The sequence below is a fragment of the Schistocerca nitens genome, chromosome 6, assembly GCF_023898315.1.
Source record: "Schistocerca nitens isolate TAMUIC-IGC-003100 chromosome 6, iqSchNite1.1, whole genome shotgun sequence".
Taxonomy (NCBI): domain Eukaryota; kingdom Metazoa; phylum Arthropoda; class Insecta; order Orthoptera; family Acrididae; genus Schistocerca; species Schistocerca nitens.
The window spans coordinates 474,258,301-474,265,470 of record NC_064619.1 but is presented as its reverse complement, the minus strand read 5'-3'; positions in this window follow the sequence as shown (position 1 = coordinate 474,265,470).

Genomic DNA, 7,170 nt, shown 5'->3' with positions numbered 1-7,170 from the left:
CCTTCTTAGACGTCCTATTCAAGCGGGAGTTAGGTGAACGGCTTGGCTACTTGAAGCATCACAGACCCACGCAGACTGATTTCTCCACAGCCTTACTGACGAATTGCTAAAATCCCCTGAAAGGTAATTTTCAGTAGCATCGCACCGAGGAAGCAACGCTTAGCAGATGTGGAGGTGAACCGGACAGTGTTGTCTTGGTTTACACGTTTCTTCCGCTGACGCTACGATGAGGTACCCACATATATATAACGCTGATAAAATAAGTATACCTCACTGGTCAGGATACAAAAAATGTTCACCATTGCGATGGGATTAAAAAAAATGCACAGATTTGGTTATGAGACAATTTTTATGATTATTAGATTATTAGCAATTACATATTACTAATCCATGAGTAATATAGATTACGATTGTTTTCGAGTGAAGAAAGCTGTGATGGACGTAGCAGTTAACTACGGCAATTCAGGTGCGATTGCTCTGGGAGTGAGTATGTGAGTCAGAACGCATTATAGATGAGTGGTGTATTAACTACACTGCGCGCATCCTGAGAACAACCCTGATGTAAACATCACAATATGTATTCTTCCGCTTTTGCTGGAACCTCATTGGATTTCGTTTCACGTGGAGTGGAAGCCAAGCTTTCTTGAGAACAGTCACGTATAATAATAATGATATGGTTTATGCTTTGGCTTACGCGTGTGTCGACACGGCGATGATTCGGGGCAGCAGTTTTGCCGGCGCATTCAATTTTGACACCACTGGCAAGGCAAGTGGTCCAGCTAACTTGCAATGATGTGAACAGTTGCATTTAAGACGGAAAAAGAGACGAGCAGAGAGACAACAGCTTCGAATGTCACTTTATTTTTAAACAGACTGAAATAGTATATGACAATTTTTCGCAATACGTTTCTTATGTAATTAGATGAAAAATATAACATGCTCGCGTTCTTAGTTAGCATAACATTGTAATTAAAAACAAGAGTGCTGAAAATTCCTAGCGTAAACGCAGAGTAATTCCTCTACGTGGGTTATGTGTGACGTAAAAACGTATAGCAGCGATCTCACCATGTAGTTAAATACTGAAGCCACTGAAGGTATTACTTAGTCAGTGGTTTGGTAATCTCTTAACTTCTTCCGTATCCGAATCCGAGGAATACATTTAGGTACTGGAACTATCTGCTACGTTGATAACGAGTCAATCAACAACAGAATCCAGAAAGCCATCCACAAACCACATTTTCTGCTCTTCTTTTATAGCGTGCTGTCCTGCATATCGCCATCGTACGGCAGTGACGTGTGATAAAGCTTCGAGTGTTAGTTCCAGTACGTCTGAAAGCTTAGATGTCTTGTTATTTCTCACGAGAAATCCCTTGACTTGGCTCCAGTGCAATTCTATTGGGTACAGATTGTGTTGGTACGGTGGCAACTGAAAAATGCAGCGTTTGTGCAGTGTGCTCGAGGCCTTGAAAACTACTGTTTTCCATGTTTCTTCGACGCTTATCACTTTGCCTCGTGCGATACCACATCTTTGGTATAAAAATGGATATATGCATATAAAGAGTATTTTTTCATTTCTGTCCTAAAAATTTAGTTGTATAATGTTTCCTTAACTTAGACAATATTTTATAAAATATCAATAATTAAGAATGCCATGTCTAATTAGGTACGAGGAGACATGCATTTTTCACGAAAAATGGTGGCTAAGTATTTTTTAATTAGTGCATTTGATGAATTTCATATTTAAATGATGTAGGTTTTCTGACTGAAGGAAAGGTCAGCGACCTACAGAACACGTGATTACCAGACTCAAAAGCTACCAGTTCGCCCATGCACCTTATATCCTTGATTGGCTTATATTTAATAAATATCGCTTCCCGAAAAACTTCAAAGCAAGTTTTCTTTGCAATCTTGTGAGAAACGTTACGAACAACTTGTTACTCACCATTTTTAACGGTGTACCTCTTGCATGTTTCACTATGAAGAAAGAGGCAGTGTCAGCCATTTTCACAGTACGTATTAACAGCGCGATAGTCAGAACACAACTAGCGTTTACAATGACTGCGACTGTGCACTGTTTTGGTAATAAAAACTACGTAGCTAAAGTGTGATCAAGAAAAACGTTGATGGCTGTCAATGCATTAGAATATCTTGAAGTTTCATTTACAGTGACATATTAATAAAATATCTAATACATAAAGTTGGAGCTACTTCTAACAACGAAACAACACTAATATGCGTGTGCCAGTGCTGCTGACCAGTCAACGCGTCTGTGTTTCTTTACCTCAGGTTTATTTTTGCTACGAACGAAGTATTGTATATCGTAATAATTGTAAGATAATTTCATACGAACAATTTAATATGCAATGCATATCTTGATGTATATAAAGAATATTATATGCTGTGGTTTAATTACAAATAGCGACCGTATTATGATATCACAGTATACTTTTCTTTCGATGTAGCAGTTAGCGCACTTTAGCCTATTCATTTGACGGAAACCATACATGTGATTATAATAAATAAATATTATGTGCTGGATACACTGATGCACAGAGAAGAAGCTATCAGAGACGAAAGACATTTCGGCAAAATGGTTCAAATGGTTCTGAGCACTATGGGACTTAACATCTGTCATCAGTCCCCTAGACTTAGAACTACTTAAACCTAACTAACCTAAGGACAGCACACACACATCTATGTCCGAGGCAGGATTCGAACCTGCGACCGTAGCAGCTGCGCGGTTCCGGATTGAAGCGCCTAGAACCGCTCGGCCACTCCGGCCGGCACATTTCGGCACCAAAGCTAAAAAAATTCGTATAGAATACAAGCGTAGAATTCCATTACATCGAAAGAAGCTTATAGCTTTCCAAAGTCACCACCGGGTAAAATCTAAAATACTAGCTAAAAGCGAAACAATTGAACGGGTGACCGATTTTAACTGCTTTGGCTGCGGTACAGGTTATGATTATGATAATAATACAGATCAAAAGCTGCACAGATACAAGTCAGTATGTGGCACTAAACTACAAAGCAAGTAAACATATAAAAATATTATTATGGGGAAGTGACAGTTCGATAAAAACAAACGTATAAAAATATGCTAACGAAATACAAACAACAGAGACGAGATTCTTGACAAGAGTGGAGATCTGCACAGGAAGAAATTTAATCCTAATTACAAATGTTCCGATTGAACTATTGAACTGAATGTACATCTTACTACTCGAGAAATATTTGGATATAAAAGAGGAATGAGAAATGAAATAGCTACGAAATCGATAGAAAGGATATAGACACAGTTCGACCAAAGAAACGATGGCCGTAATCTTTATGGAAGAAAGCAAAGGCACTACGGATGACGTTTCACCATTGCCGACAATGTAATCTCTGCCCGTATGTGCTACGTGCGATTTCATTGTTTCTTCGAGCCAGTTACTTTCGTGTCGAAGACAGGTTAGATACTATCGAAAGCTGGAATATTTTCTGAGAGTCAAGGTGACAAGAATGGTAAGAGCATTTAATGCAAGAATAAAGATGCATCATTAATTACCAAATTGAACGTGCTTGTATTTATTTGCAACAGAACGACGTAGCTCGTCAATCATCGAAAACACTGAGATAGCGTAATACGGGAAAAACACACATAAAAACGAGAGCCAGTCCTCGAAACGCGTAGTGCAAGAAATAAATAAAAACAATATTCTGACTGGCAACGGAAAAGCTATTTCACAAATAAGCCCATCGTGTTAACAGTCGCTGGAATTTTTTTTTCATCTATATCTCCCGCTTGGAGTCCAGAAGGCCCTGTCAGATACCATCCACTTACACAAACCGCCCTAGGAGAAAACCTCAAGATCGGAAATCTTCGTTTGAATCAACTGTATTGGAGCAGAAAAATGCTCCTTATCGAATAATTCTCGAGTATAGAATATTTATGGCCATTATGAAACAGTTTCAATTCATTTCTTACTTCAATGTGTTAGTATTATCTGTCAATTTGTGAAATGTTTCAGCTGTTCGTAGTAAATTTAAACCGTTCAAAGTTACTTTTAAGTATTTCAGCTTCATGTATATCTACCAGAAAGCGGAAAAACATCATCCGCTAAGTCACAACGCAGAAGATGTTAGTGTTGAGTGTCGTGACAGACGGATACTGAAGAGAATTATGGCAAGAAATAAGAGGATGACAATTGCAAAAGTCGGTGCCGAACTGAATGTCGCACTCACGTACCCAACCAGCACGAAAACAACGCGAAGGGAGCTTCATAAGCAGGGCTATAGAGCAATGAAAGAACATAATTTGGTCGGCTGTCTTGATTCACACTGTTACCAACTTCTGGCCGAATTTATGTGCCAAGAGGTTATTCTGTTCGTTGTACTTCAATTCTTTGTCGAACTGCTGGGAGAACAAGTTGTGTTACGTGTCTTAATGTATTTTTACTTCATTTTATAAGAGCGGCATTGTTCATGGTATAGCACCGTCCTTTTGTGTAATTCTATACAGCAGAGTAATGAAAATAGGTAATACGGTTAGCACAAAATATCTTCGAGGCCAGGTAATCAGTTGTAGCTGTTGCAGTCTTCAGTCCTAAGACTGTTTGATGCAGCTCTCCATGCTACTCTCCCTGTACGAATCTCTTCATCTCACAAGAAGTTCTGCAACCTACATCCTGCCGAATCTACTTACTGTTTTCATCTCTAGGTCTCCCACTACGATTTTTATCACCAATCCCCTCCCCCCTTACACACACGCACACACACACACACACACACACACACACACACACACACACACACTTCCCTCCAATACTAAACTGGTGATCCTTTGATGTCTCAGAATGTGTCCTATCAACTGCTCGCTTCCTTTGATCAAGTTGTGTTACAGATTTCTTGTCTCAACCATTCTATTCAGAACCATCTCATTAGTTACGTTACCTACCCATCTAATCTTCAACATTCTTCTGTAGCACCATATTGTGAAAGCTTCTATTCTCTTTTACCTAAACTGTTTATATCCATGTTTCACTTCCAAACGTGGCTACTCTCCAGACAAATACCTTCAGAAATGACTTTCTAATTCTACATCGATGTTAACAAATTTCTTTTCTGCAGGAATGCTTTTTTTGCTATTACCAGTCAACATTTTATACCCTCTCTACTTCGACAATCATCAGTTATTTTGCTCCCCAAATAGCAAATCTCTTCCACTACTTTAAGGCTCTCGTTTCCTAAACAAATTCCCTGAGCATCACCTGATTTAATTTCACTGCATTCTATTATCCTTGTTTTGCTTTTGTTGATGTTCATCTTATATCCTTCTTTCAAGACGCTGCCCATTCCGTTCAACTGCTCTACCAAGTTCTTTGTTGTCTCTTACAGAAACAATGTCATTGGCAAACCTCTAAGCTTTTATTTCTTCTCCCTGAACTTTAATTTCTACTCTAAATTTTTCTTCAGTTTCCTTTACTGCTTGTTCATTGTACACATTCAACAATATCGGTGATGGCTACAACCGTGTAACGCTCCCTTCTCAAACACTGCCTCCCTTTCATACCTCTTGACTCTTAAAACTGCCGTTTGGTTTCTGTACAGGTTGTAAATAACCTTTTGCTGCTTGTGTCTTACCCCTGCTACCTTCAGAATTTCAAAGAGAGTATTCCAGTCAACATTGTCAAAAGCTTTCTCTAAGTTTATGAATGGTTTAAATGTAGGTTTGTCTATCCTTAAACTATCTTCTAAGGCAAGTCGTAGAGTCAGTATTGCCTCCCATTGTCCTGCATTTCTCCCGAATACAAACTGATCTTCCTTGGGGTCGCCTTGTACCCGTTTTCCAAGTCTTCTGTAAGGAATTCGTTTTAGTATTTTGAAACCATGACTTATAAAACTGATAAATCGGTAATTTTCACATCTGACAGCAACTGCATTATTTGGAATTGGAATTACTATATTCTTTTTAATGTCTGTCAGTGTTTCGGCTGTCTCATACATCTTACACACCAGATGGAAGAGTTTTGTCATGGCTGACTCTCCCAAGGCTGTCAGTAGTTCTGACGGAATATCGTCTACCAACGGGGGCTTGTTCCGAATTAGGTCTTTCAGCGCTCTGTCAAATTCTTCTCGTACTATCACACCTACTATCTCATCTTCGACTACGTCCTCTTTCCTTTCTCTAATTATGTCCTCAAATACATTCCTCTTATATAAACTCTTTATATACTCCTTTAAACTGATTTTCCATCTGAGCTCTTAATATTTATACAGCTGCTTCTCTTTTCTCCAAACGCTTCATTAATTTTGCACTTTCTGGCACTCTTATCTTTTAGAAGTTTTTATTCCCTTTCGCTCCCTCATTTACTGCATTTTTATATTTTCTCTTTCAATCAGTTAAATTAAATATATACTGTGTTACCAAAGGATTTCTACTACACTTTGTCTTTTTACCTATTTGATTCTCTGGTGCCTTCACTGTTTCAAAAATGGTTCAAATGGCTCTTAGCACTATGGGAATTAACTTCTGAGGTCATCAGTCCCCTAGAATTTAGAACCACTTAAACCTAACTAACCTAAGGACATCACACACATCCATGCCCAAGGTAGGATTCGAACCTGCGCCCGTAGCGGTCGCGCAGTTCCAGACTGTAGCGTCGAGAACCGCTTGGCCACTCCGGCCGGCTCACTGTTTCATCTCTTAAAGCTAACCATTCGTCTTATACTGTATACCTTTCTCCTGTCCTCGTCAACTGTTGCGTATTTTGAAGTTGTTTCAACTTATCCAGGTCCCATCTCCTCAAATTCCTACCTTTTTGCAGTTCCTTCAGCTCTAATCTGTATTTCAAACCAATAAATTGTGGTTGTAGTCCACACCTGCCCCTGGAAACTTCTTAGAATATAATACCTGATTCCTAAATCTCTGTCTAACCATTATATAATCAATCTGAAATCTTCCCCTCTCTTCAGGTCTCCTCCACGTATACTACGTTCTTTTATGATTCTTAAACCAAATGTTAGCGAGGATTAAATTATGCTTTGTGCAATTCTACCAGGCAGCTTGCTCTTTCATTCCTTTCCACCAGTCCATACACACCTATTATTTTTCCTTCTCGTCCTTTTCCATTCTCTCATCACAATTACATTTTCGTCTCCTTTAACTACGTCAACAATTTCTTGTAT